This window comes from Hypomesus nipponensis, chromosome 6 (genome assembly GCF_054491055.1).
Source record: "Hypomesus nipponensis isolate SF chromosome 6, ASM5449105v1, whole genome shotgun sequence".
In the NCBI taxonomy this organism is placed as follows: domain Eukaryota; kingdom Metazoa; phylum Chordata; class Actinopteri; order Osmeriformes; family Osmeridae; genus Hypomesus; species Hypomesus nipponensis.
The window spans coordinates 1,546,106-1,556,348 of NC_140366.1; the positions used below are offsets into that span (position 1 = coordinate 1,546,106).

At 39.5% G+C, this 10,243-nt stretch overlaps 2 long non-coding RNA genes across 3 annotated transcripts; one reads left to right on the top strand and one right to left on the bottom strand.

Annotated features, from left to right (window-relative positions):
- Positions 1-784: 784 nt before the first annotated feature.
- LOC146286358 (uncharacterized) lies at positions 785-1,751 on the top strand. The gene is made up of 2 exons (XR_014758518.1): positions 785-1,289; positions 1,383-1,751. It is a non-coding gene; the product is annotated as an uncharacterized LOC146286358 (long non-coding RNA).
- Positions 1,752-3,469: 1,718 nt separating this feature from the next.
- LOC146286359 (uncharacterized) lies at positions 3,470-4,488 on the bottom strand. 2 transcript variants are annotated; one of them, XR_014758511.1, is made up of 4 exons: positions 4,418-4,488; positions 3,973-4,150; positions 3,777-3,879; positions 3,470-3,583 (listed from the first exon to the last, which is right to left on the bottom strand). It is a non-coding gene; the product is annotated as an uncharacterized LOC146286359 (long non-coding RNA). The 2 variants fall into 2 exon arrangements; XR_014758512.1 differs by having other exon boundaries at positions 3,470-3,574; positions 4,418-4,480.
- Positions 4,489-10,243: the final 5,755 nt, after the last annotated feature.

A 10,243-nucleotide genomic window follows, 5' to 3' on the forward strand; every position in this document is an offset into this window, starting at 1 on the left:
AATATATACAAACTTTAGCGTCTCACAAATCACCCACAAAAGAATCAGTAAAAATAAACGTTCAGAACTAGAAAAAACCTTGTCCGAAAATAGTTTATTTAGCCCTGGAAGACTGTGTGGAGATAGCGCGTGGCTGATCACGTTTTGATCAGTCGGCACAGCAATGGCGTCTATAAAAGTATCATGTCACTAATTCTTCCAATTTGTACATGCCATCTGTTTTTGGATAAGTTTATTCGTTTTAACCTTAAGATGCGTGAGTTTTTCCCGAGCTTTCACGAGTGAGTTTTTTCCAAAACGGAAGCTAGGTAGCTTTTATTAGCTTCCGTATAGCAACCTAGCATAATACTTGTAGCAATGCTCCTACCTGCTAGTGTTACTTGTTAGCCTACTAATTGTAAATTTTGAAGCCATACTATAGCGTTTGTCACATTGTTTGTCTTTCGGAAAATAGTCGGTTGTAATGTTCAGAATCACACATGTGCGACGCTACGCTGTGTGGGCCCTGCTTCCGAACGATCACACATGTGCGATGCTGATCATTTTATATTTATATCAAAATGCTAATACTATGTACTTAAACTACATTCCACTTTCATTTCTGTACAGAGTATCCTACCACCGTCACACGGCCTAGCACTGTGTCCCTGGGAAATTATGGTAAAGTAATGAATGACCGTTTTTAACAGTGACAATAATTGTATGAACCATGGCAACCCTAAAGGCTATGTTTTGAAGCAAAAGCATGACTTAAAACTTTTGCATCACCTGACTCCTAGGTGTCAACTCTGGTCTGCTAGAGGAGAACCCATATAGGGTCCAGGAAAACAGCTGGCAGCCAGGCTAGTGCAAATATAAGACACTCAAAGCTTCTCAATAGCATTGCCAACTCATTGTAAGGCATACTTAAGTTGTTCTGATCGTGGCAGGGGGATATATATTTGTCAAAACAACAAATGTTGTCTTACAAATGCTTTGTATACAGCCATTCAAGGTAACATGTGTTATTTACATCAATGTTACAGCTAATCTAGAAGAACCACAATGTATGCCAATCATGTTAACTCTTGTAAACTTGTTTTACTTGTCTTTACTGACAGACACATTACAGGTTATGTTCCAGAAGATGGAGACATTGGAGGAGAACCAGCGAGAAGCTCTCCTATTCAGGCGACGACAGGGCAAACATGCTGAAGAGGTGCCAGTGATGGACCTACAGGTGGCCCAAACACAGGCTGAACTCCAAGACCTTGAGGAGCGCCTTAAGGTGCTGGAGTTACGAAAGAGTGGTAGGTGTTTTGAGATGTTGTGAACTATGGCTTACATGCAGTGTTCAACGTTCAAATTGGTGCTAACAATAAGTTCATGACTTCTAATTGCAGATGCTGTGATGAAGTGGAAGACGGGACTAGGAGAGAAGGCTGTGGAGCTCCTCACAGCGTAGACACTCAAACACTCCCCGGCAGCCGATTCAAAACAAGCCTCACATGGCTATGTGACCAAAAACTAGAATTCCATAATGTTTTTTTGATGATGTATATTATTCTAGAAGTGATTTTTTTTATGACTTGTATAGCCCTTTTCATACGTGCAATTATGTTGATAGGACACTAACTTATTTTGTGCTTCATTGTCAGGGCCAACAGACAGGACCTGTAGCGGGGACTGGCAGAAGATGTTCATTCACTGTTTCATTCACTGTATTCACTGGCACTTTGTTTGAAATAAAATGACTGAATGTTACATGGAAATGCTGCCTTGTTTATGATTAGCTTGAGTTAGGCAACACACCACACAAACATAGTCCTCCTGAAGTTGGCTATGTAGCCTATTACACAAGAACAAGTAGCATTTGGGGCAAATTAGGTCTGCATATGAACCGCCCCAATATACGCAAAATAACTGAGAAATATAGGTTAGCAATTAACGTCGCAGTTACGGACTGGCAACGTCGGAAAATTACGTTGCTAGGAGGTTGCGGTTATGGACTGGCAACATCGGAAAATAACGTTGCCACGACGTTGCGGTTACGGACTGACGACGTCACAAAACAACGTTGCAAGGAGGTCGCGGTTACCGACTGGCAACGTCGGAAAATAACGTTGCCACGACGTCGCGGTTACGGACTGGCAACGTCGGAAAGTTACGTTGCCACAACGTTGCGGTTACGGACTGGCAACGTCACAAGATGACGTTGCGGCAACCTACTGGCGCCCCACAGATGCACGGTCCCGCAACGTCGCCAAAGACGTTGCGGCAACGTATGTTTTGTCAACGAGTGACGTTGCGGCAACGTAAGGGCAACGTAACTGTGTTACCTGGGTAGATTCCGTTTGTGAGACTTTCCTTTTTGTATTGCTCTAAAGTGCTTTTCAGCTCCTGAATAGCGTTTTCAATGCATTTACAAAGTTTGGCATGTAACTTCTGTCTGAATGGTTTTTCAATGTTTTAAGTGTTATACCAAGCTTCTGTGGCAGTTTGTACATGGTAAAGGGGTTTTGTGAAGATGTTTAGCCATTAGTTTCCGTTTTTGAGACATTCCTATTTTTATTGCTCTAAAGTGCTTTTCAGCTCCTGAATAGCGTTTTCAATGCATTTTCAATGTTTGGCATGCAACTTCTGGCTGAATGGTTTTCTTGATGTTTTAAGTGTTATAACATGTTTATGTAGCTGTTTATACATGGTAAAGGGGTTTTGTGAAGATGTTCAACTACCCAGCTAACACAGTTACGTTGCCCTTACGTTGCCGCAACGTCACTCGTTGACCAAACATACGTTGCCGCAACGTCTTTGGCGACGTTGCGGGACCGTGCATCTGTGGGGCGCCAGTAGGTTGCCGCAACGTCATCTTGTGACGTTGCCAGTCCGTAACCGCAACGTCGTGGCAACGTTATTTTCCGACGTTGCCAGTCCGTAACCGCAACCTCCTAGCAACGTAACTTTCCGACGTTGCCAGTCCGTAACCGCGACGTCGTCGCAACGTTATTTTCCGACGTTGCCAGTCCGTAACCGCAACCTCCTTGCAACGTTGTTTTGTGACGTTGCCAGTCCGTAACCGCAACCTCCTAGCAACGTAACTTTCCGACGTTGCCAGTCCGTAACCGCGACGTCGTCGCAACGTTATTTTCCGACATTGCCAGTCGGTAACCGCGACCTCCTTGCAACGTTGTTTTGTGACGTTGCCAGTCCGTAACCGCGACCTCCTAGCAACGTTATTTTCCGACGTTGCGAGTTCGTAACCGCAACCTCCTACCAACGTAATTTTCCGACGTTGCCAGTCCGTAACTGCGACGTTAATTAGTAACCTATATTTCTCAGTTCTTTTGCGTATAATGGGGCGGTTCATATGCAGACCTCTTTTGCCCCAAATGCTACTTGTTCTTGTATAATAGGCTTCATAGCCAACTTCAGGAGGACTATGTTTGTGTGGTGTGTTGCCTAACTCAAGCTAATCATAAACAAGGCAGCATTTCCATGTAACATTCAGTCATTTTATTTCAAACAAAGTGCCAGTGAATACAGTGAATGAAACAGTGAATGAACATCTTCTGCCAGTCCCCGCTACAGGTCCTGTCTGTTGGCCCTGACAATGAAGCACAAAATAAGTTAGTGTCCTATCAACATAATTGCACGTACGAAAGGGGCTATACAAGTCATAAAAAAAAATCACATCTAGAATAATATACATCATCAAAAAAATATTATGGGATTCTAGTTTTTGGTCACATAGCCATGTGAAAGGTTGGATTGGGAAGCTGCCATCATCATTCATTCACCTGGCTTGTTTTGAATGGGCTGCCGGGGCGTGTTTGAGTGTCTACGCTGTGAGGAGCTCCACAGCCTTCTCTCCTAGTCCTGTCTTCCACTTCATCACAGAATCTGCAATTACAAGTCATGAACTTATTGTTAGCACCAATTTGAACGTTGAACACTACGTGTAAGCCATAGTTCACAACATCTCAAAACACCTACCACTCTTTCGGAACTCCAGCACCTTAAGGCGCTCCTCAAGGTCTTGGGGTACAGCCTGTGTTTGGGCCACCTGTAGGTCCATCACTGGCACCTCTTCAGCATGTTTGCCCTGTCGTCGCCTGAATAGGAGAGCCTCTCGCTGGTTCTCCTCCAATGTCTCCATCTTCTGGAACATAACCTGTAATGTGTGTCAGTAAAGACAAGTAAAACAAGTTTACAAGAGTTAACATGATTGGCATACACTGTGGTTCTTCTAGATTAGCTGTAACATTGATGTAAATAACACATGTTACCTTGAATGGCTGTATACAAAGCATTTGTAAGACAACATTTGTTGTTTTGACAAATATGTATTCCCCTGCCACGATCAGAACAACTTAAGTATGCCTTACAATGAGTTGGCAATGCTATTGAGAAGCTTTGAGTGTCTTATATTTGCACTTGCCTGGCTGCCAGCTGTTTTCCTGGACCCCATATGGGTTCTCCTCTACCAGACCGGAGTTGACACCTAGGAGTCTGGTGATGCAAAAGTTTTAAGTCATGCTTTTGCTTCAAAACATGGTTGCCATGGTTCATACAATTATTGTCACTGTTAAAAACGGTCATTCATTACTTTACCATAATTTCCCAGGGACACAGTGCTAGGCCGTGTGACGGTGGTAGGATACTCTGTACAGAAATGAAAGTGGAATGTAGTTTAAGTACATAGTATTAGCATTTTGATATAAATATAAAAGGATCAGCATCGCACATGTGTGATCGTTCGAAAGTAGGGCCCCACACAGCGTAGCGTCGCACATGTGTGATTCTGAACATTACAACCTACTATTTTCCAACAATGTGACAAATGCTATACTATAGCCTATAGTATGGCTTCAAAATTTACAATTAGTAGGCTAACAAGTAACACTAGCAGGTTGGAGCATTGCTACGAGTATTATGCTAGGTTGCTATACGGAAGCTAATAACAGCTACCTAGCTGCCGTTTTGGGAAAAACTCACTCGTGGAAGCGTCGGAAAAACTCACGCATCTTAAGGTCAAAACGAATAAACGTATCCAAAAACAGATGGCATGTACAAATTGGAAGAATTAGTGACATGATACTTTATAGACGCCATTGCTGTGCCGACTGATCAAAACGTGATCAGCCACGCGCTAGCTCCAGTCTTCCAGGGCTAAATAAACTATTTTCGGACAAGGTTTTTTCTAGTTCTGAACGTTTATTTTACTGATTCTTTTGTGGGTGATTTGTGAGACGCTAAATTTGTATGTATTTTCAGTATTTAACTTTCTGGAGGGTTTAGCATAACTCTACAGTACATTATACTAGCTGTACTACTAGCTAGTAGCTAGCGAAATCCTAACGTAAACAATGTTAATCTGAAACAGATAACCAGGCTTAATAGCATAAATTTCAAACCTATACGTAATAGCATCCTCCATCCGATTTCAGAAAATATGTTTATATATTTAAATCTATTTCTGTAAAGAAACTCACCTTTGAAGTAGCTAATTTCCAGTTGAAATCCATGCGTTCAGTTGCAAACTCTTCTCTGAAATCCCAGTTTCAGAGATGCGTTAAAATGGGCATGCGCAAAGTTGTTGCTCTGGGGAAGACTGAGCAAACCTAGGTTTGCCAAGGAAGAATTTTAATATTCTGTGATGACTCATGTCTTTGGAAATACAACTTGAGAATCGCTTGCCTTTTGGTCACATTTAACAATTTTGTATTACAAAATTATTGCAGCTCAGATTTGCATTGTGTGTCACACAGCTTTGGTGTGGTGGACAAAGAATGTTTGCTTAATCATGTTACACATCACACATTGATTGCTTTTGTACATGTATAGAATGAAATACTTATATTTTAATATAGGCCTAATGCTAAGAATATAAGAATTATATTCAAAATTCAGTCTTTTATTTATTAAAGCTATGTTCCTGCATATGAGAAAATTTATGACCATGCTGGGGCTGAGCTGCACATGAATTACATACATTGTCTACATTTATACGTGCTGGGTGCTACATTTAATATTGTGTGATTGAAATTCATGTAGACTATGGCTAAATTACAAAAGTGTCTGAGAGCAATCCAGTGTGATCTCTCCATGATAAACCACTGCACTCGAGATCCGTTGTCCTGCGACCAAAGAGCAATTCCCATGGTACCAAAATGAATGTATCCAACCGACCAAGGTACAATGTCGCGGCAACGTTGCCCACGGACCTAGAAATGACGTTACCAGCCGACCAAGGTAGGACGTTGCCGCAACGTTGTCCATGGGACCAAAAAATAACGTAACCAGCCGACCAAGGTACAACGTCGCGACAATGTTGCCCACGGACCTCAAAATGACGTTACCAGCCGACCTAGGTACGACGTCGCGGCAACGTTGCCCACGGACCTAAAAATAACGTAACCAGCCGACCAAGGTACGACGTCGTAGCAACGTTGTCTATGGGACCAACTGGCAACATTACCTTTATAACGTTGCCACAACGTTGCCACGACGTTGCCAGAAGGTAACGTCGCGGGTTACCAACTGAGCCCCTACTGGCAACGTTGCCGCAACGTCATGTGTTAGCTGGGTTCTTATGTTGCAGTTTTACAGTGAGAAGGTGTTTTGTGAAGATGTTTAGCCATTAGATTCCGTTTTTGAGACTTTCCTTTTTTTTATTGCTCTAAAGTGCTTTTCAGCTCCTAAATAGTGTTTTCAATGCATTTACAAGGTTTGGCATGTAACTTTTGTCTGAATGGTTTTCTTGATGTTTTAAGTGTTATACCATGCTTATTGCAGTTTGTTCACGGAGGTGTTTTGTGTTTTATTGTTTTACTTTCCTTTTTTTATGCTTTTCAGCTCCTGAATAGCGTTTTCAATGCATTTACAAAGTTTGGCATGTAACTCCTGTCTGAATGGTTTTCTGGATGTTTTAAGTGTTATAACATGTTCCTGTGGCAGTTTGTACACGGAAAAGGTGTTTTGTTAAGATGTTTAGCCATTAGATTCCGTTTTTGAGACTTTCCTTTTTTATTGCTCTAAAGTGCTTTTCAGCTCCTGAATAGTGTTTTCAATGAATTTACAGGGTTTGGCATGGAAATTCTGTCTGAATGGTTTTCTGGATGTTTTAAGTGTTATAACATGTTTCTGTTTCTCTATGGTGAAGGTTTTTTTTGAAGATGTTTAGCCATTAGATTCCGTTTTTGAGACTTTCCTTTTTTTATTGCTCTAAAGTGCTTTTCAGCTCCTGAATAGCGTTTTCAATGAATTTACAAAGTTTGGCATGTAACTTCTGTCTAAATGGTTTTCTTGATGTTTTAAGTGTTATACCATGCTTATGTGGCAGTTTTTGTATAGTAAAGGAGTTTTGTGAAGATGTTTAGCTTTTAGATTCTGTTTTTGAGACATTCCTTCTTTTATTGCTCTAAATCAGCTCCTGAATAGCGTTTTCAATGCATTTACAAAGTTTGGCATGTAACTTCTGTCTGAATGGTTTTCTTGATGTTTTAAGTGTTATAACATGTTCCTGTGGCTGTTTCTGTATGGTTGAGGTGTTTTGTTAAGATGTTTAGCCATTAGATTCTGTTTTTGAGACATTCCTTTTTTTATGGCTCTAAAGTGCTTTTCAGCTCCTGAATAGCGTTTTCAATGAATTTACAAAGTTTGGCATGTAACTTCTGTCTAAATGGTTTTCTTGATGTTTTAAGTGTTATACCATGCTTATGTGGCAGTTTTTGTATAGTAAAGGAGTTTTGTGAAGATGTTTAGCTTTTAGATTCTGTTTTTGAGACATTCCTTCTTTTATTGCTCTAAAGTGCTTTTCAGCTCCTGAATAGCGTTTTCAATGCATTTACAAAGTTTGGCATGTAACTTCTGTCTGAATGGTTTTCTTGTTGTTGTAAGTGTTATTACATGTTCCTGTGGCTGTTTCTGTATGGTAAAGGGGTTTTGTGAAGATGTTCAGCCATTAGATTCCGTTTTTGAGACTTTCCTTTTTTTATGGCTCTAAAGTGCTTTTCAGTTCCTGAATAGCGTTTTCAATGCATTTACAAAGTTTGGCTTGTAACTTCTGTCTGAATGGTTTTCTTGATGTTTTAAGTGTTATAACATGTTCCTGTGGCTGTTTCTGTATGGTTGAGGGGTTTTGTGAAGATGTTTAGCCATTAGATTCTGTTTTTGAGACATTCCTTTTTTTATGGCTCTAAAGTGCTTTTCAGCTCCTGAATAGCGTTTTCAATGAATTTACAAAGTTTGGCATGTAACTTCTGTCTAAATGGTTTTCTTGATGTTTTAAGTGTTATACCATGTGGCAGTTTTTGTATAGTAAAGGAGTTTTGTGAAGATGTTTAGCTTTTAGATTCTGTTTTTGAGACATTCCTTCTTTTATTGCTCTAAAGTGCTTTTCAGCTCCTGAATAGCGTTTTCAATGCATTTACAAAGTTTGGCATGTAACTTCTGTCTGAATGGTTTTCTTGATGTTTTAAGTGTTAAACCATGCTTATGTGGCAGTTTTTGTATAGTAAAGGAGTTTTGTGAAGATGTTTAGCTTTTAGATTCTGTTTTTGAGACATTCCTTCTTTTATTGCTCTAAATCAGCTCCTGAATAGCGTTTTCAATGCATTTACAAAGTTTGGCATGTAACTTCTGTCTGAATGGTTTTCTTGATGTTTTAAGTGTTATAACATGTTCCTGTGGCTGTTTCTGTATGGTTGAGGTGTTTTGTTAAGATGTTTAGCCATTAGATACTGTTTTTGAGACATTCCTTTTTTTATGGCTCTAAAGTGCTTTTCAGCTCCTGAATAGCGTTTTCAATGAATTTACAAAGTTTGGCATGTAACTTCTGTCTAAATGGTTTTCTTTATGTTTTAAGTGTTATACCATGCTTATGTGGCAGTTTTTGTATAGTAAAGGAGTTTTGTGAAGATGTTTAGCTTTTAGATTCTGTTTTTGAGACATTCCTTCTTTTATTGCTCTAACGTGCTTTTCAGCTCCTGAATAGCGTTTTCAATGCATTTACAAAGTTTGGCATGTAACTTCTGTCTGAATGGTTTTCTTGATGTTTTAAGTGTTATACTATGCTTATGTGGCAGTCTGACAGTGAGAAGGTGTTTTGTGAAGATGTTTAGCCATTAGATTCCATTTTTGAGACTTTCCTTTTTTTATTGCTCGAAAGTGCTTTTCAGCTCCTGAATAGTGTTTTCAATGCATTTACAAAGTTTGGCATGTAACTTCTGTCTGAATGGTTTTCTTGATGTTTTAAGTGTTATAACATGTTCCTGTGGCTGTTTCTGTATGGTTGAGGTGTTTTGTGAAGATGTTTAGCCATTCGATTCTGTTTTTGAGACATTCCTTTTTTTATGGCTCTAAAGTGCTTTTCAGCTCCTGAATTGCGTTTTCAATGAATTTACAAAGTTTGGCATGTAACTTCTGTCTAAATGGTTTTCTTGATGTTTTAAGTATTATACCATGCTTATGTGGCCGTTTTTGTATAGTAAAGGAGTTTTGTGAAGATGTTTAGCTTTTAGATTCTGTTTTTGAGACATTCCTTCTTTTATTGCTCTAAAGTGCTTCTCAGCTCCTGAATAGCGTTTTCAATGCATTTACAAAGTTTGGCATGTAACTTCTGTCTGAATGGTTTTCTTGATGTTTTAAGTGTTAAACCATGCTTATGTGGCAGTTTTTGTATAGTAAAGGAGTTTTGTGAAGATGTTTAGCTTTTAGATTCTGTTTTTGAGACATTCCTTCTTTTATTGCTCTAAAGTGCTTTTCAGCTCCTGAATAGCGTTTTCAATGCATTTACAAAGTTTGGCTTGTAACTTCTGTCTGAATGGTTCTTGATGTTTTAAGTGTTATAACATGTTCCTGTGGCTGTTTCTGTATGGTTGAGGGGTTTTGTGAAGATGTTTAGCCATTAGATTCTGTTTTTGAGACATTCCTTCTTTTATTGCTCTAAAGTGCTTTTCAGCTCCTGAATAGCGTTTTCAATGCATTTACAAAGTTTGGCATGTAACTTCTGTCTGAATGGTTTTCTTGTTGTTGTAAGTGTTATTACATGTTCCTGTGGCTGTTTCTGTATGGTAAAGGGGTTTTGTGAAGATGTTTAGCCATTAGATTCTGTTTTTGAGACATTCCTTTTTTTATGGCTCTAAAGTGCTTTTCAGCTCCTGAATAGCGTTTTCAATGAATTTACAAAGTTTGGCATGTAACTTCTGTCTGAATGGTTTTCTTGATGTTTTAAGTGTTATAACATGTTCCTGTGGCTGTTTCT